Below are 23,015 nucleotides of genomic sequence, written 5' to 3'. Positions count from 1 at the left end.
AAAGTAGTGTTACAATAAGTGATCGACTATTTATTTATTTTTTTCGATAACTCTCAGCCTTTTCTTTTTCGAGTAATTTGCACTCACTTGCGCCTTAAGCCTGTTTAACATGGTGCGATTTTCCTCCCACCGGTGCGCGATTTCCGTCGCATGTAACGGAAATCGCGGTCGCAGACGTCCACCGATTGGTCGCACCGATCGCGGCAATAAGTGCCATTTATGGACGCCAACATAAAAAAATTACAGGGTCTCTTAAGATCTCTCTTAAGAGGGGAACGGCGAAAGCCTACTCTTCCTCCTCCTATCATTCACCTCTTTCTCTTTGCCTCTTCTCTTTCTCTTCTTTCTTTTAGTCATTGCCGCTCACTACTAAGCATGTTTAGTCATTCGTAATCAATTGTGGTCATTACAAGCCGTCGTTAGACATTTTGGTGATATCACCGGGAAACGCGCCGGCGGTAGCTCAATTGGTTCGAACATCGCACGCGTAATGCGAAGACGTGGGATCGTTTCCCACTTGCAGCAAGCTGTTTTTTCATCCACTTTCATTGCCATTGATTCATCATTTTTTTATTCAATTCGTAAGTTCAACTAATTTCCCCTGTGTTTTCCTTGGTGTCTTTGTTTCTAGGCTTCTCATAATATGATTAATCACAATCGGGCCTCTCGGTTAACCCCCTTTCTTCTCGTTAGACATATTGGTCATTTCGCAGTCGTCATCATCATCATCATCATCATCAGCCCGGTTACGCCCACTGCAGGGCAAAGGCCTCTCCCATATTTCTCCAACAACCCCGGTCATGTACTAATTGTGGCCATGCCGTCCCTGCAAATTTCTTAATCTCATCCGCCCACCTAACTTTCTGCCGTCCCCTGCTACGCTTCCCTTCCCTTGGAATCCAGTCCGTAACCCTTAATGACCATCGGTTATCTTCCCTCCTCATTACATGTCCTGCCCATGCCCATTTCTTTTTCTTGATTTCAACTAAGATGTCATTAACTCGCGTTTGTTCTCTCACCCAATCTGCTCTTTTCTTATCCCTTAACGTTACACCTATCATTTTTCTTTCCATAGCTCGTTGCGTCGTCCTCAATTTGAGTAGAACCATTTTCGTAAGCCTCCAGGTTTCTGCCCCGTAGGTGAGTACTGGTAAGACACAGCTATTATACACTTTTCTCTTGAGGGATAATGGCAACCTGCTGTTCATGATCTGAGAATGCCTGCCAAACGTACCCAAGCCAATTCTTATTCTTCTGATTATTTCTGTCTCATGATCCGGATCCGCAGTCACTACCTGCCCTAAGTAGATGTATTCCCTTACGACTTCCAGTGCCTCGCTGCCTATTGTAAACTGCTGTTCTCATCCGAGACTGTTAAACATTACTTTAGTTTTCTGCAGATAAATTTTTTAGACCCACTCTTCTGCTTTGCCTCTCCAGGTCAGTGAGCATGCATTGCAGTTGGTCCCCTGAGTTACTAAGCAAGGCAATATCATCAGCGAATCGCAAGTTACTAAGGTATTCTCCATTAACTTTTATCCCCATTTCTTCCCAATCCAGGTCTCTGAATACCTCCTGTAAACACGCTGTGAATAGCATTGGAGAGATCGTATCTCCCTGCCTAACGCCTTTCTTTATTGGGATTTTGTTGCTTTCTTTATGGAGGACTACGGTGGCTGTGCAGCCGCTATAGATATTTTTCAGTATTTTTACATATGGCTCGTCTACACCCTGATTCCGTAATGCCTCCATGACTGCTGAGGTTTCGACAGAATCAAATGCTTTCTCGTAATCAATGAAAGCTATATATAAGGGTTGGTTGTATTCCGCACATTTCTCTATCACCTGATTGATAGTGTGAATATGATCTATTGTTGAGTAGCCTTTACGGAATCCTGCCTGGTCCTTTGCTTGACAGAAGTCTAAGGTGCTCCTGATTCTATTTGCGATTACTTTAGTAAATAGTTTGTACGCAACGGACAGTAAGCTGATCGGTCTATAATTTTTCAAGTCTTTGGTGTCCCCTTTCTTATGGATTAGGATTATGTTACCATTCTTCCAAGATTCCGCTACGCTCGAGGTCATGAGGCATTGCGTATACAGGGTGGCCAGTTTCTCTAGAACAATATGTCCACCACCCTTCAACAAATATGCTGTTACCTGATCCTCCCCAGCTGCCTTCCCCCTTTGCATATCTCCCAAGGCTTTCTTTACTTCTTCCGGCGTTACCTTTGGGATTTTGAATTCGTCTAGACTATTGTCTCTTCCATTATCGTCGTGTGTGCCACTGGTACTGTATAAATCTCTATAGAACTCCTCAGCCACTTGAACTATTTCATCCATATTAGTGATGATATTGCCGGCTTTGTCTCTTAACGCATACATCTGATTCTTGCCAATTCCTAGTTTCTTCTTCACTGTTTTTAGGCTTCCTCCATTCCTGAGAGCATGTTCAATTCTATCCATATTATACTTCCTTATGTCAGCTGTCTTACGCTTGTTGATTAACTTCGAAAGTTCTGCCAGTTCTATTCTAGCTGTAGGGTTAGAGGCTTTCATACACTGGCGTTTCTTGATGAGATCTTTCGTCTCCTGCGATAGTTTACTGGTATCCTGCCTAACCGAGTTACCACCGACTTCCATTGCACACTCCTTAATGATGTCCACAAGATTGTCGTTCATTGCTTCAACACTAACTTCCTCTTCCTGAGTTAAAGCCGAATACCTGTTCTGAAGCTTGATCTGGAATTCCTCTATTTTCCCTCTTACCACTAACTCATTGATCGGCTTCTTATGTACCAGTTTCTTCCGTTCCCTTCTGAGGTCTAGGCTAATGCGAGCTCTTACCATCCTGTGGTGACTGCAGCGCACCTTGCCGAGCACGTGCACATCTTGTATGATGCCAGGGTTAGCGCAGAGTATGAAGTCTATTTCATTTCTAGTCTCGCCATTCGGGCCCCTCCACGTCCACTTTCGGCTATCCCGCTTGCGGAAGAAGGTATTCATTATCCTCATATTATTCTGTTCCGCAAACTCTACTAATAACTCCCCCCTGATATTCCTAGTGCCTATGCCATATTCCCCCACTGCCTTGTCTCCAGCCTGCTTTTTGCCTACCTTGGCATTAAAGTCATCCATTAGTATAGTGTATTTAGTTTTCACTCTACCCATCGCCGATTCCACGTCTTCATAAAAGCTTTCGACTTCCTGGTCATCATGACTGGATGTAGGGGCGTAGACCTGTACAATCTTCATTTTGTACCTCTTATTAAGTTTCACAACAAGACCTGCCACCCTCTCGTTAATGCTATAGAATTCCTGTATGTTACCAGCTATATTCTTATTAATCAGGAATCCGACGACTAGTTGCCTTCTTTCCGCTAAGCCCCGGTAGCACAGGACGTGCCCGCTTTTTAGCACTGTATATGCTTCTTTTGGCCTCCTAACTTCACTGAGCCCTATTATATCCCATTTACTGCCCTCTAATTCCTCCAATAGCACTGCTAGACTCGCCTCACTAGATAACGTTCTAGCGTTAAACGTTGCCAGGTTCATATTCCAATGGCGGCCTGTCCGGAGCCAGTGATTCTTAGCACCCTCTGCAGCGTCGCAGGTCTGACCGCCGCCGTGGTCAGTTGCTTCGCAGCTGCTGGGGACTGAGGGCCGGGGTTTGATTGTGTTGTTCATATAGGAGGTTGTGGCCAAGTACTGCACCAGGGTGGCCAATCCTGCTCTGGTGAGGGAGTGCGTTACCGGTTCTGGTCACCGGGATCAGGCCACACTCCAGGCCTGTTTATGCAATTTTATCAACACGCGGATTTTTTTTTTTAATCCGGTGGAAAAAATCGCAGTCATCACAAGATCATTATTAGCCATTTACTCTCATTATTAACCTCTAACAATCTCTATTATGACGTTATCATTCACTAACTGTCAATATCAATCATTTTTCATTGTTTAATCTGTCTTTAGTCAGTCTTCATATGGCTTGATGATGCTTCGGCGGACACTCCGGCGGTCAGGTCTGCTGACACAAACTTCACCATGAGCCTAGAGAGGCTTTCGCCTTAAAAATAAAGGAAATAGGAAGGGAGAAGATACACCGAAAACCGAAATTGTGGCGTAGTGGTTAGGGTGCCAGCCTTGGCTTCGGGAGGAGGGTGGTACCCCTCTTGTACCCGCTGGAAACCAATGGGTACAAGTGTCTCCGCTGCACCGGAGCATGATTCCAGTTCGTGGGATGTGCACTTGCAAGGTGCTGCTGACTCCGCTGCGTCATTCTTCCGACGCGCTTAAAGTTGCTCGAAGCAGGGTGCTCTGAGGTTGCCGACCTAACTCATTCGGTTGTAAGGTACATCGAAATTGCGCCTAGAACTTTTTCGCGGTTCGTCTTGGCTATGGAAGCTGATGGGAAGTGTCCGTCGTTGAACAAATCCAGAAAAGTGCAACTAAGTGACTGGAGCAGTGGATTCCACAGGTGGCACGTACCATACCGACACGCGAATAAAGCGGCAAAAATACTCATAGTTCAGACTCGGTTCTGTGGTTTGTATGCGTTTGTTGACACGCTACCTTGCTAATTAAGCGACTTTGTTCCTCCCTTCGGCTTCGGCTGCTGATAGTACGTACTTCTGCGTGCACTTCGGTTATTCCTAAGCGAGCTGTACATACTACGAGGTGTCCCTGGCGAAAAAACACAGCCTTTGGATGTCGCCCCAATTTTGTGGTTTGTCGCGCATGTGCTAATCACAATATACGTGAACGCCACAGGTTTAGCGCGGTACACTTTTACGACCACATGTGTTACGATTAAGTCTTGTGCGTAGGGAGCAATGGACGGATCCTCTTCAGTGCATTTCAAAAATTATGCGGCGTGTGCCGCAAGACCTGGCAGCAAGCAACCCTGGGCGTTGCACTAGCCCCATTGTTGAAATAGCAATCGTGTGAAATGAGCCCTCTGGAAATCGCATTGCGACGCGCGCTACTAGATCGCTTTTTTTTTCGCTCCAGTCGCAGCTGGATAACTAAGAGATACCAAATTAATTATCAGAAAGCACACCCTTCCAGCCTCTCCAGCCGATCCTCCAGCTACATGTAATTTAATGTACAGTAGTATCGCCAACGTTGTACTATAAACCATCACACCCAGTTTTTTTTCCTGTGCAGGAGACAGGAAGTTAATGAGCATAGGTATGAATTTAGATGGGGGATCGGGTGGAGAAGTCAGAAGGTTGCGCTTCCTAATTTCGCATCTGTGTAGGCTAAGGCACCATGAGAACGAATTACTCGGGGGAAAGAAAAGATGCCGATAGACATGGAACGAAGTGGAGAAGAAACAAATGGTATATGAGGCATCGCCTAGCTTAAGCGCGAGATTAAACGTATATAATAAATGTCAAACAAATAAGATGTCATTTCTTCGAGGCTGGGGTGCACCAAACGGGAAAATAACAAATAACGCCCTTCCAGCTATATCTCGCGAGAGCTATTGTACGAGAATAGCGCTAAAAGAGGCCGAATTACTCATCATTGTGTTTAAGTAGGCCTGTATGTGGGAGATGACAAAATATTTTGTCACGAGAGAACATAACAGCTATCGCCGTGAAAGCTACCAGGCTATAATGAACTGAGTGGTGACCGGAAGAGTACCCAAGCAGGAAAGAAAGTGTGCATTTGCGTGTAACCTCAACATAAGGCAGGCAGTGCATGCGCAATAACTCTACAAGAAAAAAAGAAAACTCACGTTGTCAATGCAGAGCAGCCCAGTGGCTCAAGTGATTCGGCCCAATAAAGTGTTCCGGTACGCATGATGTACTCTCGCACATGTTGCACTACAGCACGCGCCGTTTCCGCGAATGATCAAGAGGCTGTCGGGAAACGGGATCGCGCTCAACGAGTGCCCACCCGAACGCTGGCTCGGCATTTCACGCAGGCTCAACGGTCGCGCTTGTTTTTCAGCGCGCCCCTTTCGCGGCGTTTCTCGATGAGCTGCGCACTTCGCGGACGTGCGCGTCTGCTGCACGCGTCGGACATTTCTCAACGTTTCACGTGTGGGAAAGTTTTCAGAAGAAATACTTGCTTCATATGGAACCTATATTCCTTAAACAAACGAATCTTCGAAACACGCGCACAAATTCAAGGCCCTCGCGCTCATGCGGTGTTATGGCAACCGCGTCAATTGTAGCGCTTCGAAAATCGAAAGTGGCATGACCACCTTTGTTTCGCTTTTACGTCGTTTTTTTTTACGCACGTAGGTGGCGGCACTAAAATTAAATTTTGGGGATGAACGTCCCGAAAATGCACAGCGGGTTATAGGGAACGCCGTATGTGGAGGACTTCGCGTTATTTAGAACATCTTGGGTTCTTTATACCATGCACCCAAAGCATGGTGCACGGGTGTTTTCACGTTCCGCCCACGTCTGAATGTGACAATCGAACCCTCGACCTAATGCTCAGCAACACAACGCTATAACCCCTGAGCCACCGAAGCGCAGGCAGGTGACGTAGCGATATTATACAGCACTGTAAATGCCCAGTTTCTTTCAGTTCCTGACTGGATGTCTGGCATTGCAAGCAACGGAGCCTATTCGGCTGAAGATAGGTTGCGAATCTAAAACGTGCAACTGCAAGAGAAAGCGATCACTAGTTACACTACCATTGTGGTTTACATTTAAAAAAAGCTTCGAGCTCCTGTGGTCGGTGACGACCAAAGAATTACAAAGAATCTCCACCCACAACAACCTATTGCACCTGCTCTTCACCTCTCAAAAATATCCGAACAAGCTGGAGTTGACTCAAAGCTTAATGACTTTGATCGACCACTACACCGACTGGACTCAAGAACGTTCTCCGAGTCAAAGATTCTCGGACCATGGCCACACGCGTGACTGCCACGAAAAGCGACTCGTGCACTAGTGCAATACTTCAAGTGCACCTGCTTAAGAGACCATTTATAGTGTCCCTCTGTATAGTGTCCCTCCCACGCGCACTCAGTGCTTACTCTCTCTCTATTTTCCTCTGTCTATTTCCCTTTTCCCCACCCCCACAGTAGGGTAGCAAACCGGATGCTCTTCTGGTTAACCTCCCTGCCTTTCCTGTCCTTGCTTTCTCTCTCTGTATACGCTAGGCTTATTAGACATGTGTCCGCATGTTAACCACCTCTTATGTAATACCCCGAACGGGGTCTTTAAGGTAATAAAATGAAATGAAGTGAAAATAAACGCGAGTTGTTTCAAGCTAAAATATTATCTTTGGCTGAGCACTACATCAGGATGCCCTATATGTGTATCGACGTTCAGGTTTCATCCTGAAACCAGGGACAGACCTACTGGTCTGTACGGAGAGAACTGTTGCTTCAAGCGCGCGATACCGCTTGACGTCCTGTAAACTAGAGATTCTAATTGACTGGCGCATGTGTGCAAGCTTTGCTTTAGTTGTGCAGTGTGCATATAACCTTGTAATTCGTTGGCTGTCGCACATTCATCCCTTAGAACGCCTTAATAATCGAAAACTTTGAGTGATGCAGCCCCAGTCGGATTTCTAGAGTTCCGCGTTTAATCTGCAGAAAGAGCAATCTGTATTCTCTGTAGGGCCCATTCAAACAACTCTTCCTCAAGCCTCATGCGGATTCTGGGTCTTTTCCCAAGAAATGTTCGCATTTGAATGAGCTTGGTTCAGGCCAGCTTGGCATATCATCGTTACAAAATACTTGTTTCTGCGTTAACGGATGCTGGCAATTCTCCATGTCCCATATTTCCTACACTGTAAACACAAATTAGCCCATATGGGCGTTTTAGCAGCTGACATCCCCTTTTACCTCCCGAGCCCAAAATGCGTACCTCCACGAAAGGTAGTAAAATGGGCTGAAACCTTCATTTTTCTCGGGTCCCCAGGAATCGGAGTATCGTAATGGTGAAACGGGCGTTTCTAAGGAAGGTACCGCACGCAGTTTATAATGGGAGCTTAAAAATATGCCCATTCAACCCTCTGCGGCGGTCTTCCACCCAGGTGTTGCACGTAAGCGGCAATTGTAAACTCGGTGAAGAACCGGTGTCAGGCTCTACGTCCGACGGCCGTTATCCGTAATTTCATTGCCCGGACCACCTTGAACAGATAATTTCTGTCACGTGCCAGCGTGCGAACCAATGCATGGACCAATGAGCGGAGAGAATCATCCCCAGCCGACTGCAGTCTGCACTGTCAACATGCGGGTCAGCTTGCTGAGCGACTTAGTCCATTTGTTATTATTATCGTCGAATTACAGGCTTGTTAAGGCACTCGGTATAAAATTTTCAACCAAGTGTGAAGCCACCTGGAGTATCTGCAAGTGAATTTCTACATGGAAGTGGATATTGTGGCGAAAAGACGTGGCGATGAGTGGTGTGTAGTGCAGTCTTTTGTAGAACGAAGCGCATCTGGCAGATGCCGTGGCGGTGACTCGCATATAAGGATTCGTTCGTGTGCAGATAACTACGATTGCTACCTTCGTGAGCCTGCGCAACAACAAGATGAGAGCAAATGAGTGATAACTTTTGGACTATCGTATCAGTACATGTACTCGCATGGCCGATATGCTTTCCTTTTCTTCCCTTTCTTGACCTACGTGTTGCCGAATAAAGAATGTATTACATTGTATAAATAGAGTGACTTGTTCAACAAATATTTTGAGAAACTTGTTTCGCGCAATAATCCTCAAACATATGCGTTCGTGGTCAAGTGGTATGAAGTTTGCCGTGACAGTTGCAGTGTCTATAGTGCCGTCAATGTCGGAGCGACGATAGCTTTTCACGTTACCCTAAGGCACGTTATTCACCTCATTCTGAATGTGGGCGCGGCGAAAATGCGGCGGTGCGCTAAACTTGAATTTCTAATATGCGAACCTTGTCGCGCATTCTAAAACAAGGCTAACTGGGGTCGCCGTTGCGCCTACACAGCTTGCAAGCTAGATAGCGTATTTCAGAGTACTCGACGTTCGCCTAAATAACAAAGATGTACTACTAACTGTTTTAATTGATGACGGCTATTCATTGTTCACGCATGCAAATCATAAGCGCCATAATATTTGTTGCCAAAATTGCAGAAATACATTCGCATTTTACATATTCTAATAATATACTACGTTTTTTCGGTATATGTCAAACATCAATAAACTTCTCCCCACGGAAACTGTATAAAGTGTACCTATATGCAAGTTATCACCAGTCACTATAAGCAGGTCTTTTTGTAGAGTAACATTGCAGTATACGTTATTAGTAGCTGCTTTGCAAGAAACACATCTTGCGTGGGAACTGTCACAAACAATGGTCAGCCATGGGCTCACTCGAACACAGCCTGCATGAAATCCATCATTAAAAACAGCCAACCACAACTATGCTCCAATGCAAGAGCAGTTGCATCCGCCTATAAGTGCAGTCCTGTCTGGTTTTTGTTAATGACAGTCTCAATGCAGGCAGCGATAGAGAGAGGCTGTGGCTCCTTCATGTTAGTGATGGCTCCCATGCCGCCTGTGTTAGAGCAACACAGCACATCTTGCATACAGGATCTGTTCTGAAAGTAGTAGGACCGGCTTTTTCCTTGGCGAACGGGCGGACGAGAGGCGGTCTGTGCGCGCAGGATCGGTGAAGGGGGATATTGGGAACGCTGGGAAAAATCGGCAGTCGGCTCTCGGCCGTTACAGGTCGCTTGTACTGTGAACCCCTGTCGAAACGCCTCGTTACGGATCGAGAATCATGGAGCCTTTACTGGAGCAGCGATACGCGATCAAGTTTTGTGTAAAGCTTGGTAAAATGGGCGAAGGGTCTCACAACATGATTAAGGAGGCCTGTGGTGATGCTGTCATGGCTAGATCAGGCGTTTTTCAGTGGCACAAGCTGTTCTGAGAAGGTAGGGAAAGAATGGAAGACTACGACCGCTCCGGACGCACTTCGACCATCAAGACCAATGAAAATGTGTCGCGAGTCCAAAATTTACTGAACAGTGATCGTAGGATGAGTATCACAATGATTGCTGATGACTTGAGCGTTCCTCAAACCCAAGATTATGAGATCGAGACAGTGAGGAAAGTGTACACGAATTTCATGCCGCGATCGTGTTGTCAGAGGAGCAAAAGGCAACTGGAGAGCGATCTGCCAGGATCTTTTTCACCATGTGAATAAGGACCCCGACTTTTTGGACAATGTAGTGACTGGTGATGTGACCTCGGTGTTTGATTACGCCCCGGAGAGCAAGCGGCAGAGCTCAGAATGGCACACCCCTTCTTCCCCACGCCCCAAGAAAGCATGCATGAGCAAATCCAAGCAAAAGTCCATGCTCATTTGCCTTTTTGATCGACATGCATGCAGTCATCCACAAAGAGTTAGTACCACCCCGGACCAACAGTTAATGCAGTTTTTTTGCGTGGAAGTCCTCAAAAGACTGCGAAAAAGCATTGTTCGTGCCCGCCCAGCCATCGCCAGCAATTGGCGGCTGCACCAAGACAACGCGCCAAGACACACACAGCTTTCCACGTAGTGATCTTGCCCAGCACAAGGTGGCAGCGCTGCCTCAGCGGCCCTACAGCCTCTACTTGGCCCCGCCAGTCTTTTCTTCTATTCCCGAGAATAATATCGACGCTCAAAGTGAAGCATCACGAATCGATAGAGGCGGTTCAACATGCTGTCGCGATGAAGCTAAACAGCATTCCGGTCCAGGCGTACCTCAAGGCGTATGAAAACAGGAAAACTCGTTGGCAGCAGTGTGTAGACGCGGAAGCGTGCTACATTTAAAAATTCTAATCGTTTGTACTATTCTCATGAATAAAAAAAAACTGAGTCCTACTACTTTCAGAATGTAGGAGCTGTCACTAACAACGGTCAGCCATGGGCTCATTTGAACACAGCCTGCGTGAAAGCCATTATTAAGAATAGCCAGCCACAACTATCCTCGAATGCAATAGCAGTTGCTTGCTTCCGCCTATAAGTGCAGTCTTGGCTGGCTTTTGTTAATGACACTCTCAATTCAGGTTGTGATAGAAAGAGGCTGTGGCTCATTGTTGTTAGTGATAGCTCCCACGCAGCCTGCGTTACAGCAACACAGCACTTCTTGAATGGGAGCAGCCACTAACAATGGTCAGCCACAGGCTCACTCAAACACAGCCTGCGTAAAAGCCATCATTAAGAAAAGCCAGCCACAACTATGCTCAAATGCAAGAGCAGTTGCTTCCGCGTATAAGTGCAGTCTTGGCTGGCTTTTGTTAATGACAGTCTCAATTCAGGTTGTGATAGAGAGAGGCGGTGGCTTGTTGTTGTTAGTGATGGCTTCCATGCAGCCTGCATTACAGCAACACAGCACTTCTTGCATGGGAGCAGCCACTAACAATGGTCAGCCACGGGCTCACTCAAACACAGCCTGCGTAAAAGCCATCATCAAGAAAAGCCAGCCACAACTATGTTCAAATGCAAGAGCAGTTGCATCTGCCTATAAGTGCAGTATTGGCTGGCTTTTGTTAATGACATTCTCAATTCAGGTTGTGATAGAGAGAGGCTGTGGCTCGTTGTTGTTAGTGATGGCTTCCACGCAGCCTGCATTACAGCAAAACAGCACTTCTTGAATGGTGGCTTCCACACAGCCTGCATTACAGCAAAACAGCACTTCTTGAATGGTGGCTTCCACACAGCCTGCATTACAGCAAAACAGCACTTCTTGAATGGGAGCAGCCACTAACAACCGTCAGCCACAAGCTCACTCAAACACAGCCTGCGTAAAAGCCATCATTAAGAAAAGCCAGCCACAACTATGCTCGAATGCAAGAGCAGTTGCTTCCACCTATAAGTGCAGTCTTGGCTGGCTTTTGTTAATGACAGTCTCAATTCAGGTTGTGATAGAGAGAGGCTGTGGCTTGTTGTTAGTGATGGCTTCCATGCAGCCTGCATTACAGCAACACAGCACTTCTTGCATGGGAGCCGTCATTAGGAAGGTTCAGCCATGGGCTCGCTCACACACAGCTTGCGTGAAAGCCATCATTAAGAAAAGCCAGCCACAACTATGCTCGAATGCAAGAGCAGTTGCATCTGCCTATAAGTGCAGTCTTGGCTGGCTTTTGTTAATGACAGTCTCAATTCAGGTTGTGATAGAGAGAGGCTGTGGCTCGTTGTTGTTAGTGATGACTTCCACACAGCCTGCATTACAGCAAAACAGCACTTCTTGAATGGTGGCTTCCACGCAGCCTGCATTACAGCAAAACAGCTCTTCTTGAATGGGAGCAGCCACTAACAACGGTCAGCCACGGGCTCACTCAAACACAGCCTGCGTAAAAGCCATCATTAAGAAAAGCCAGCCACAACTATGCTCGAATGCAAGAGCAGTTGCTTCCGCCTATAAGTGCAGTCTTGACTGGCTTTTGTTAATGACAGTCTCAATTAAGGTTGCGATAGAGAGAGGCTGTGGCTCGTTGTTGTTAGTGATGGCTTCCATGCAGCCTGCGTTACAGCAACACAGCACTTCTTGAATGGGAGCAGCCACTAACAACGGTCAGCCACGGGCTCACTCAAACACAGCCTGCATAAAAGCCATCATTAAGAAAAGCCAGCCACAACTATGCTCGAATGCAAGAGCAGTTGCATCTGCCTATAAGTGCAGTCTTGGCTGGCTTTTGTTAATGACAGTCTCAATTCAGGTTGTGATAGAGAGAGGCTGTGGCTCGTTGTTGTTAGTGATGGCTTCCACGCAGCCTGCATTACAGCAAAACAGCACTTCTTGAATGGGAGCAGCCACTAACAACGGTCAGCCACGGGCTCACTCAAACACAGCCTGCGTAAAAGCCATCATTAAGAAAAGCCAGCCACAACTATGCTCGAATGCAAGAGCAGTTGCTTCCACCTATAAGTGCAGTCTTGGCTGGCTTTTGTTAATGACAGTCTCAATTCAGGTTGTGATAGAGAGAGGCTGTGGCTTGTTGTTAGTGATGGCTTCCATGCAGCCTGCATTACAGCAACACAGCACTTCTTGCATGGGAGCCGTCATTAGAAAGGTTCAGCCATGGGCTCACTCACACACAGCTTGCGTGAAAGCCATCATTAAGTACAGCCAGCCACAACTATGCTCGAATGCAAGAGCAGTTGCTTCCGCCTATAAGTGTAGTCTTGACTGGCTTTTGTTAATGACAGTCTCAATTAAGGTTGCGATAGAGAGAGGCTGTGGCTCGTTGTTGTTAGTGATGTCTTCCATGCAGCCTCCGTTACAGCAACACAGCACTTCTTGAATGGGAGCAGCCACTAACAACGGTCAGCCACGGGCTCACTAAAACACAGCCTGTGTAAAAGCCATCATTGGGAAAAGCCAGCCACATCTATTCTCGAATGCAAGAGCAGTTGCTTCCACCTATAAGTGCAGTCTTGGCTGGCTTTTGTTAATGACAGTCTCAATTCAGGTTGTGATAGAGAGAGCCTGTGGCTTGTTGCTAGTGATGGCTCCCATGCAGCCTGTATTACAGCAACACAGCACATTTTGCATACAGGATCTGTTCTGAAAGTAGTAGGACCGGCTTTTTCCTTCGCGAACTGGCGGACGAGAGGCGGTCTGTGCGCGCAGGATCGATGAAGGGGGATATTGGGAACGCTGGGAAAAATCGGCAGTCGGCTCTCGGCCGTTGCAGGTCGCTTGTACTGTGAACCCCTGTCGAAACGCCTCGTTACGGATCGAGAATCATGGAGCCTTTACTGGAGCAGCGATACGCGATCAAGTTTTGTGTAAAGCTTGGTAAAATGGGCGAAGGGTCTCACAACATGATTAGGGAGGCCTGTGGTGATGCTGTCATGGCTAGATCAGGCGGTTTTCAGTGGCACAAGCTGTTCTGAGAAGGTAGGGAAAGAATGGAAGACGACGACCGCTCCGGACGCACTTCGACCAGCAAGACCAACGAAAATGTGTCGCGAGTGCAAAATTTACTGAACAGCGATCGTAGGATGAGTATCACAATGATTGCTGATGACTTGAGTGTTCCTCAAACCCAAGATTATGAGATCGAGACAGTGAGGAAAGTGTACACGAATTTCATGCCGCGATCGTGTTGTCAGAGGAGCAAAAGGCAACTGGAGAGCGATCTGCCAGGATCTTTTTCACCATGTGAATAAGGACCCCGACTTTTTGGACAATGTAGTGACTGGTGATGTGACCTCGGTACTCGATTACGCCCCGGAGAGCAAGCGGCAGAGCTCAGAATGGCACACCCCTTCTTCTCCACGCCCCAAGAAAGCATGCATGAGCAAATCCAAGCAAAAGTCCACGCTCATTTGCCTTTTTGATCGACATGCATACAGTCATCCACAAAGAGTTAGTACCACCCCGGACCAACAGTTAATGCAGTTTTTTTTGCGTGGAAGTCCTCAAAAGACTGCGAAAAAGCATTGTTCGTGCCCGCCCAGCCATCGCCAGCAATTGGCGGCTGCACCAAGACAACGCGCCAAGACACACACAGCTTTCCAGGTAGTGATCTTGCCCAGCACAAGGTGGCAACGCTGCCTCAGCGGCCCTACAGCCTCTACTTGGCCCCGCCAGTCTTTTCTTCTATTCCCGAGAATAATATCGACGCTCAAAGTGAAGCATCACGAATCGATAGAGGCGGTTCAACAGGCTGTCGCGATGAAGCTAAACAGCATTCCGGTCCAGGCGTACCTCAAGGCGTACGAAAACAGGAAAACTCGTTGGCAGCAGTGTGTAGACGCGGAAGCCTGCTACTTTTAAAAATTCTAATCGTTTGTACTATTCTCATGAATAAAAAAAAACTGAGTCCTACTACTTTCAGAATATAGCAGCTGTCACTAACAACGGTCAGCCATGGGCTCACTCACACACAGCTTGCGTGAAAGCCATCATTAAGAAAAGCCAGCCACAACTATGCTCGAATGCAAGAGCAGTTGCTTCCACCTATAAGTGCAGTCTTGGCTGGCTTTTGTTAATGACAGTCTCAATTCAGGCTGTGATAGAGAGAGGCTGTGGCTTGTTGTTGTTAGTGATGGCTTCCATGCAGCCTGCATTACAGCAACACAGCACTTCTTGAATGGGAGCAGCCACTAACAATGGTCAGCCACGGGCTCACTCAAACACAGCCTGCGTAAAAGCCATCATCAAGAAAAGCCAGCCACAACTATGTTCAACTGCAAGAGCAGTTGCATCTGCCTATAAGTGCAGTCTTGGCTGGCTTTTGTTAATGACATTCTCAATTCAGGTTGTGATAGAGAGAGGCTGTGGCTCGTTGTTGTTAGTGATGGCTTCCACGCAGCCTGCATTACAGCAAAACAGCACTTCTTGAATGGTGGCTTCCACACAGCCTGCATTACAGCAAAACAGCACTTCTTGAATGGTGGCTTCCACACAGCCTGCATTACAGCAAAACAGCACTTCTTGAATGGGAGCAGCCACTAACAACGGTCAGCCACAAGCTCACTCAAACACAGCCTGCGTAAAAGCCATCATTAAGAAAAGCCAGCCACAACTATGCTCGAATGCAAGAGCAGTTGCTTCCACCTATAAGTGCAGTCTTGGCTGGCTTTTGTTAATGACAGTCTCAATTCAGGTTGTGATAGAGAGAGGCTGTGGCTTGTTGTTAGTGATGGCTTCCATGCAGCCTGCATTACAGCAACACAGCACTTCTTGCATGGGAGCCGTCATTAGGAAGGTTCAGCCATGGGCTCGCTCACACACAGCTTGCGTGAAAGCCATCATTAAGAAAAGCTAGCCACAACTATGCTCGAATGCAAGAGCAGTTGCATCTGCCTATAAGTGCAGTCTTGGCTGGCTTTTGTTAATGACAGTCTCAATTCAGGTTGTGATAGAGAGAGGCTGTGGCTCGTTGTTGTTAGTGATGACTTCCACACAGCCTGCATTACAGCAAAACAGCACTTCTTGAATGGTGGCTTCCACGCAGCCTGCATTACAGCAAAACAGCTCTTCTTGAATGGGAGCAGCCACTAACAACGGTCAGCCACGGGCTCACTCAAACACAGCCTGCGTAAAAGCCATCATTAAGAAAAGCCAGCCACAACTATGCTCGAATGCAAGAGCAGTTGCTTCCGCCTATAAGTGCAGTCTTGACTGGCTTTTGTTAATGACAGTCTCAATTAAGGTTGCGATAGAGAGAGGCTGTGGCTCGTTGTTGTTAGTGATGGCTTCCATGCAGCCTGCGTTACAGCAACACAGCACTTCTTGAATGGGAGCAGCCACTAACAACGGTCAGCCACGGGCTCACTCAAACACAGCCTGCATAAAAGCCATCATTAAGAAAAGCCAGCCACAACTATGCTCGAATGCAAGAGCAGTTGCATCTGCCTATAAGTGCAGTCTTGGCTGGCTTTTGTTAATGACAGTCTCAATTCAGGTTGTGATAGAGAGAGGCTGTGGCTCGTTGTTGTTAGTGATGGCTTCCACGCAGCCTGCATTACAGCAAAACAGCACTTCTTGAATGGGAGCAGCCACTAACAACGGTCAGCCACGGGCTCACTCAAACACAGCCTGCGTAAAGCCATCATTAAGAAAAGCCAGCCACAACTATGCTCGAATGCAAGAGCAGTTGCTTCCACCTATAAGTGCAGTCTTGGCTGGCTTTTGTTAATGACAGTCTCAATTCAGGTTGTGATAGAGAGAGGCTGTGGCTTGTTGTTAGTGATGGCTTCCATGCAGCCTGCATTACAGCAACACAGCACTTCTTGCATGGGAGCCGTCATTAGAAAGGTTCAGCCATGGGCTCACTCACACACAGCTTGCGTGAAAGCCATCATTAAGTACAGCCAGCCACAACTATGCTCGAATGCAAGAGCAGTTGCTTCCGCCTATAAGTGTAGTCTTGACTGGCTTTTGTTAATGACAGTCTCAATTAAGGTTGCGATAGAGAGAGGCTGTGGCTCGTTGTTGTTAGTGATGTCTTCCATGCAGCCTCCGTTACAGCAACACAGCACTTCTTGAATGGGAGCAGCCACTAACAACGGTCAGCCACGGGCTCACTAAAACACAGCCTGTGTAAAAGCCATCATTGGGAAAAGCCAGCCACATCTATTCTCGAATGCAAGAGCAGTTGCTTCCACCTATAAGTGCAGTCTTGGCTGGCTTTTGTTAATGACAGTCTCAATTCAGGTTGTGATAGAGAGAGCCTGTGGCTTGTTGTTGCTAGTGATGGCTTCCATGCAGCCTGCATTACAGCAACACAGCACATTTTGCATACAGGATCTGTTCTGAAAGTAGTAGGACCGGCTTTTTCCTTCGCGAACGGGCGGACGAGAGGCGGTCTGTGCGCGCAGGATCGATGAAGGGGGATATTGGGAACGCTGGGAAAAATCGGCAGTCGGCTCTCGGCCGTTGCAGGTCGCTTGTACTGTGAACCCCTGTCGAAACGCCTCGTTACGGATCGAGAATCATGGAGCCTTTACTGGAGCAGCGATACGCGATCAAGTTTTGTGTAAAGCTTGGTAAAATGGGCGAAGGGTCTCACAACATGATTAGGGAGGCCTGTGGTGATGCTGTCATGGCTAGATCAGGCGGTTTTCAGTGGCACAAGCTGTTCTGAGAAGGTAGGGAGAGAATGGAAGACGACGACCGCTCCGGACGCACTTCGACCAGCAAGACCAACGAAAATGTGTCGCGAGTGCAAAATTTACTGAACAGTGATCGTAGGATGAGTATCACAATGATTGCTGATGACTTGAGTGTTCCTCAAACCCAAGATTATGAGATCGAGACAGTGAGGAAAGTGTACACGAATTTCATGCCGCGATCGTGTTGTCAGAGGAGCAAAAGGCAACTGGAGAGCGATCTGCCAGGATCTTTTTCACCATGTGAATAAGGACCCCGACTTTTTGGACAATGTAGTGACTGGTGATGTGACCTCGGTGCTCGATTACGCCCCGGAGAGCAAGCGGCAGAGCTCAGAATGGCACACCCCTTCTTCTCCACGCCCCAAGAAAGCATGCATGAGCAAATCCAAGCAAAAGTCCATGCTCATTTGCCTTTTTGATCGACATGCATGCAGTCATCCACAAAGAGTTAGTACCACCCCGGACCAACAGTTAATGCAGTTTTTTTTGCGTGGAAGTCCTCAAAAGACTGCGAAAAAGCATTGTTCGTGCCCGCCCAGCCATCGCCAGCAATTGGCGGCTGCACCAAGACAACGCGCCAAGACACACACAGCTTTCCAGGTAGTGATCTTGCCCAGCACAAGGTGGCAACGCTGCCTCAGCGGCCCTACAGCCTCTACTTGGCCCCGCCAGTCTTTTCTTCTATTCCCGAGAATAATATCGACGCTCAAAGTGAAGCATCACGAATCGATAGAGGCGGTTCAACAGGCTGTCGCGATGAAGCTAAACAGCATTCCGCTCCAGGCGTACCTCAAGGCGTACGAAAACAGGAAAACTCGTTGGCAGCAGTGTGTAGACGCGGAAGCCTGCTATTTTTAAAAATTCTAATCGTTTGTACTATTCTCATGAATAAAAAAAAACTGAGTCCTACTACTTTCAGAATATAGCAGCTGTCACTAACAACGGTCAGCCATGGGCTCACTCACACACAGCTTGCGTGAAAGCCATCATTAAGAAAAGCCAGCCACAACTATGCTCGAATGCAAGAGCAGTTGCTTCCACCTATAAGTGCAGTCTTGGCTGGCTTTTGTTAATGACAGTCTCAATTCAGGCTGTGATAGAGAGAGGCTGTGGCTTGTTGTTGTTAGTGATGGCTTCCATGCAGCCTGCATTACAGCAACACAGCACTTCTTGAATGGGAGCAGCCACTAACAACGGTCAGCCACGGGCTCACTCAAACACAGCCTGCATAAAAGCCATCATAAAGAAAAGCCAGCCACAACTATGCTCGAATGCAAGAGCAGTTGCTTCCACCTATAAGTGCAGTCTTGACTGGCTTTTGTTAATGACAGTCTCAATTCAGGTTGTGATAGAGAGAGGCTGTGGCTTGTTGTTAGTGATGGCTTCCATGCAGCCTGCATTACAGCAACACAGCACTTCTTGAATGGGAGCAGCCACTAACAACGGTCAGCCACGGGCTCACTCAAACACAGCCTGCGTAAAAGCCATCATTAAGAAAAGCCAGCCACAACTATGCTCGAATGCAAGAGCAGTTGCTTCCACCTGTAAGTGCAGTCTTGGCTGGCTTTTGTTAATGACAGTCTCAATTCAGGTTGTGATAGAGAGAGGCTGTGGCTTGTTGTTGTTAGTGATGGCTTCCATGCAGCCTGCATTACAGCAACACAGCAATTCTTGCATGGGAGCCGTCATTAGGAACGGTCAGCCATGGGCTCACTCACACACAGCTTGCGTGAAAGCCATCATTAAGTACAGCAAGCCACAACTATGCTTGAATGCAAGAGCAGTTGCTGCCGCCTATAAGTGGAGTCTTGGCTGGCTTTTGTTAATGACAGTACTCTCAATTCAGGTTTCAATAGAAAGAGGCTGTGCCTAGTTGTTGTTAGTCATGTAGCCTGCACTGCATTAACAGCTTCTTGCTTTCTTATTACAAACTTCTTGGTGTCATCCACCACAAAGCCAAAATTACACAATGCAAAGAACAAAAATTATGAAATACTAGTTAAATATATGAGCAAATAATTTGTTTTCTTTTTGAATGAGATATACGCATGGTAACTTTTCTTCATAGCAATTGATCATTCCATTCCAAAGCAAATTGAGAGTTCCACACCATGTTTTGTTGCCCTTACAAGTTGATATTGGCAATGTGACTGCATGCCACCATACGAAAACCTTTGTGGAACTCTTAGTAAACAGCTCCACTGTGAAATTTGGCTTTTACAGTTGGTATATGCCCATGGTAACAAACCGCCGCTTGAAAACCCTATATGGTATATTCTAATAAACACCAAGAATAGGACATAAATGTGCTGAGAAACAGCACCATTATTGGATAGTTTATAAGTGGAAGAACATGGCAATCAGGCACCATGTAGCACTTAATTTCTCTTCACCTCTCAAGCTGTCGAGGTTCTGTAGCAGTGTGTCACGAAGGATTAAGAAACTGCATTGCAAAAAGTAACATGCCGAGTTTGTAGACTGTGCTGTTGGAGTAGCCTATAAAATTCCGTCATCATGTCGCAACATATACTTTGGCCAGACTGGCCGCTGCATTAATGAGCACCTGTAGGAGCATCTGAGCAGTCTTTACTGACACAAACGACCTGGCACCTAACAGGGCATTGCAAGATGTGCACCTGGCAAGCTCGACTCAAAGGTACATCGATATGGATCCAGGGTACTCCTGCCCAATAATTGCCTGTAGCGTTTTTTGTAGATTACTTTGATCAGAATATGCTTGCGCTTCTTATGTCTGGGTTCCTGTAACTAGAACCGTGACATAATAAAGGTGCCAGTTAAAACTATGATTTATTGCTGCTGTTGTTCTGCACAACATTGCATTTTGTTTACTAGAAACTTCTGTTTGATATCACTCCCTTGATCTTTGCGATGTAATGGCAGTTTCTCCACTCATGCTTTTTATGTCTGGAATGTATTTTTATGTCTAGCACACTTCTATACATACTTACAAAGATTAAGGAAGCTTATAAAAACTTTTAGATGTAAGTATAGAAGTGTGATGTACTGAAGATGTTGGTTGACAGTATTGCCAATTGTCCTTTCTCTTTGTGTCTTCCTGTTTGCACTAAGCATTGTTATGAATACGCATGAATTAGTTCTTCAATGCATCCTGCTGAGTAAAAGCACTGCAATTACAGAACATAGTTGACAAATGAAAGCAACCAAATATGCTCATGTTGCACTTCAGTAATGCCTTTTATTTGGCACCTTTTTTGCTGTAAAATGCAATACAATGCATTGTACATCCATTTCAATGCATTAATGAGATTAATGAGTAGAAGCACCATTTCATCAACTGCACAAGTCACCACAAAAGTCTAACATAAGAAAATACTTTAAAACATGCACAGTTGCTCACAGCTGTGTAATGCTTATATGTATATTCTCAATGTGAACTTCATCTGTAATGCGCACTTTCAGGGCACTTACCCCTATCACATCTCTTTGAAGTCTTGCTGGGTACAGTTGACACTAACTTTGTTGTTTTCATTTTGTCCGCTTGAAAAATATAGCATACCTAAACTGATTTAAGGTTGTCCAAAATGCGTAGTCATCTTTGTAATAAGTATACTTCGTCATTCTGCTTGAATTGAACTAATTGCATTTGTTTATGCGTTGTGTGATTTACTACAAACCAAATTAGGTGACATCTGAATCCAAGCTGGTTGGCCCAACAAAATATTTGGAATTAAAAGAACATGTGGCAAAGAGGAGTGTTCTTCGCTAGTTCAAGCCACTTGCAACACCGCTCTGTATGTTCGTTTGTCACTGGTACTTGGTTACAAGACCTGAGCTGCCTATTTTATTCTCTTGTTAGAAGTCGTCAGTCTGCACTAGTGAAGAAAGCATAGCGAGGGTTGACATAGTTTGTGTTCCTCACCTTGTAAAGGTACAGTGGGTCAAAAAACACATGTGCAGTGTCTTCAACTATGACATTGTGAGCCGTGTTTTCCACGACAAAAGCATGCATGTGGTCGTCAAAATACTTTGTTTCAAAAATTGAACTGAAAAGAAAATATTTCTGGTCACAGGACACAATCAACACAACCTGGGCAAAGTGTGGAAGGTCATCATCTGGTACAAAGAGTGGCAGTATACAACCCACATTGATTTTTCTTTCACACACTTTGACAGAAGTCAAACTGTTCACATCTGCCATATGCATGTCAAGCTCATGCAGTCTGTCCTTCAAAAGGTCTGGTAGTGAGTTTATGTCCATTCTTGCACTACCTGTAGTAGCCACAGATTCTAGTGGTTGGGTTAATGAGTACATGAACTGCATCTGATGTCGGCGGCTCAGGGTTCCACAAATGTTCTTAAAGTTACGAGTTTTCCTTGCAACTGTTTTGAAAAATTGATGTTTTGCCTCAAAACGCATACAGGACAACTTGCACAGAGGACCATACAAAAGAATAAGCCTGGGGTAATGGATCATATAGTGCATTTTCGGAATTATTTTTACATTTGGAAAGGTTTCTCTAAATGCAATGTAAAAATCATCAATGAGGACTTGCAATTGCGCAGCTGCACCACAGCACAGTTGTGGTGCAAGTACAATGTCAACAATTGCACGCAATGCAAGGTACACATCATATGCAGCATTTCCCTTTGCAACTACATCGCCCACAAGCAGTGAAAAGAACCGAAAAAAACAAAGCTTTTCAGCAGCAGAACCTTTTATGGCTGATGTGCCAAACACTGAGTGATAGGACAGAGGAGGTAGTCGTGATTTTTTCTCCCCTCCTTGCAAGGGAAATGAGCTAAGCCTCTCATTTAGCTGATCAAGAGTGAACACACGGCATGACATAATGTGGCGCAAGATGTGTTTCATGGCAAACGGAATGACTCCTTCGAACAGGTCATGCATAACATCAGGCGGAAGGCCTTTCGTCACATCAAATGACTGAAGTGAACTTAGACAGCTTTCACCACTGATGCCATAAACATTGCTGAGGCTTGAATCAGTCTTCAACAGATTAATATGTTGAGTATGCATTTTCTGTGTTCGAATGATAAACTCTTCTTCATTGCACTTCTCACTGATGTCCTCTTTCTTTGCCAAGCAGAAACGGCAGATTGGCCCCGATGAAAAGCATTCTCGGAAACCGCCAATTTGATGGCTAGACAAGTTATCTCCACAGACATAAAGAAGAGAGCCTTTAACGAGTTCTCCATCAATCGCAACTCCTTGGGATTCTAGCTGCTGTATGTCCTCAAGTAATGGTTGGACAATTCTGTGCAATGTGAATCTGGCTACAGTGGAATTTTTCACAAGAAGAACAAGGTGCTTGCTGTCAACTTTCGAGCGAAATCGGGGTGGCAAGTTTAGAATTGTTAGATATCCAGCCAAGACTTTGTGTTTTCCACGCTTGCTTCCAATGGGATTGCAGACTTCAAATTCATCAAAGTACAGCTGTAGAGCAAAAAGTTTCT

General features: G+C 46.1%; 1 protein-coding gene across 5 annotated transcripts in view; it reads right to left on the bottom strand.

The window, feature by feature from the left end:
• LOC135913268 (neprilysin-1-like) overlaps window positions 1-23,015 on the bottom strand; it is a 159,969-nt gene that overhangs the window by 39,838 nt on the left and 97,116 nt on the right. Inside the window, exon 1 of one of the 5 annotated variants that reach the window (XM_065445860.1) lies at window positions 5,744-5,898. The exons of the other annotated variants lie outside the window; for them this stretch is intronic. The gene's annotated coding sequence lies outside the window, so the exon portion shown is untranslated. Of the gene's footprint in view, window positions 1-5,743; window positions 5,899-23,015 lie in introns of those variants that run through there. 5 annotated transcript variants of the gene reach the window in all.

This window comes from Dermacentor albipictus, chromosome 5, assembly GCF_038994185.2.
Source record: "Dermacentor albipictus isolate Rhodes 1998 colony chromosome 5, USDA_Dalb.pri_finalv2, whole genome shotgun sequence".
In the NCBI taxonomy this organism is placed as follows: Eukaryota; Metazoa; Arthropoda; class Arachnida; order Ixodida; family Ixodidae; genus Dermacentor; species Dermacentor albipictus.
The sequence above is the reverse complement of the archived record's forward strand: the minus strand, read 5'-3'. Positions and strand labels throughout refer to the sequence as shown.